Genomic DNA, 1,975 nt, shown 5'->3' on the forward strand with positions numbered 1-1,975 from the left:
ATTGCATTTTTCTCCCAAACGAAGGACACTAGAAAGAAAATTTTAAAGCCTCCTGTTAGACCATCATCTACACGACATAGCCCTGAATTTTCCAATGCGCAGCTCTTTGCAAAAGAGAGATATTGGCAAGGAAAAGCTGTCTTGTACCATTGCATTTTTCTCCCAAACGAAGGACACTAGAAAGAAAATGTTAAAGCCTCCTGTTAGGCCATCATCTACACGACCTAGCCCTGAATTTTCCAATGCGCAGCTCTTTGCAAAAGAGAGATATTGGCAAGGAAAAGCTGTCTTGTACCATTGCATTTTTCTCCCAAACGAAGGACACTAGAAAGAAAATTTTAAAGCCTCCTGTTAGACCATCATCTACACGACATAGCCCTGAATTTTCCAATGCGCAGCTCTTTGCAAAAGAGAGATATTGGCAAGGAAAAGCTGTCTTGTACCATTGCATTTTTCTCCCAAACGAAGGACACTAGAATTAAAATTTTAAAGCCTCCTGTTAGGCCATCATCTACACGATATAGCCCTGAATTTTCCAATGCGCAGCTCTTTGCAAACGAGAGATATTGGCAAGGAAAAGCTGTCTTGTACCTTTGCATTTTTCTCCCAAACGAAGGACACTAGAAAGAAAATTTTAAAGCCTCCTGTTAGGCCATCATCTACACGACATAGCCCTGAATTTCCCAATGCGCAGCTCTTTGCAAAAGAGAGATATTGGCAAGGAAAAGCTGTCTTGTACCATTGCATTTTTCTCCCAAATGAAGGACACTAGAAAGAAAATTTTAAAGCCTCCTGTTAGACCATCATCTACACGACATAGCCCTGAATTTTCCAAAGCGCAGCTCTTTGCAAAAGAGAGATATTGGGAAGGAAAAGCTTTCTTGTACCATTGCATTTTTCTCCCAAACGAAGGACACTAGAATTAAAATTTTAAAGCCTCCTGTTAGACCATCATCTACACGACATAGCCCTGAATTTTCCAATGCGCAGCTCTTTGCAAAAGAGAGATATTGGCAAGGAAAAGCTGTCTTGTACCATTGCATTTTTCTCCCAAACGAAGGACACTAGAATTAAAATTTTAAAGCCTCCTGTTAGGCCATCATCTACACGATATAGCCCTGAATTTTCCAATGCGCAGCTCTTTGCAAACGAGAGATATTGGCAAGGAAAAGCTGTCTTGTACCTTTGCATTTTTCTCCCAAACGAAGGACACTAGAAAGAAAATTTTAAAGCCTCCTGTTAGGCCATCATCTACACGACATAGCCCTGAATTTCCCAATGCGCAGCTCTTTGCAAAAGAGAGATATTGGCAAGGAAAAGCTGTCTTGTACCATTGCATTTTTCTCCCAAATGAAGGACACTAGAAAGAAAATTTTAAAGCCTCCTGTTAGACCATCATCTACACGACATAGCCCTGAATTTTCCAAAGCGCAGCTCTTTGCAAAAGAGAGATATTGGGAAGGAAAAGCTTTCTTGTACCATTGCATTTTTCTCCCAAACGAAGGACACTAGAATTAAAATTTTAAAGCCGCCTGTTAGACCATCATCTACACGGCATAGCCATGAATTTTCCAATGCGCAGCTCTTTGCAAAAGAGAGATATTGGCAAGGAAAAGCTGTCTTGTACCTTTGCATTTTTCTCCCAAACGAAGGACACTAGAATTAAAATTTTAAAGCCTCCTGTTAGACCATCATCTACACGACATAGCACTGAATTTTCCAATGCGCAGCTCTTTGCAAACGAGAGATATTGGCAAGGAAAAGCTGTCTTGTACCTTTGCATTTTTCTCCCAAACGAAGGACACTAGAAAGAAAATTTTAAAGCCTCCTGTTAGGCCATCATCTACACGACATAGCCCTGAATTTTCCAATGCGCAGCTCTTTGCAAAAGAGAGATATTGGCAAGGAAAAGCTGTCTTGTACCATTGCATTTTTCTCCCAAACGAAGGACACTAGAAAGAAAATTTTAAAGCCT

The sequence above is a fragment of the Pseudophryne corroboree genome, unplaced genomic scaffold (genome assembly GCF_028390025.1).
Source record: "Pseudophryne corroboree isolate aPseCor3 unplaced genomic scaffold, aPseCor3.hap2 scaffold_263, whole genome shotgun sequence".
In the NCBI taxonomy this organism is placed as follows: domain Eukaryota; kingdom Metazoa; phylum Chordata; class Amphibia; order Anura; family Myobatrachidae; genus Pseudophryne; species Pseudophryne corroboree.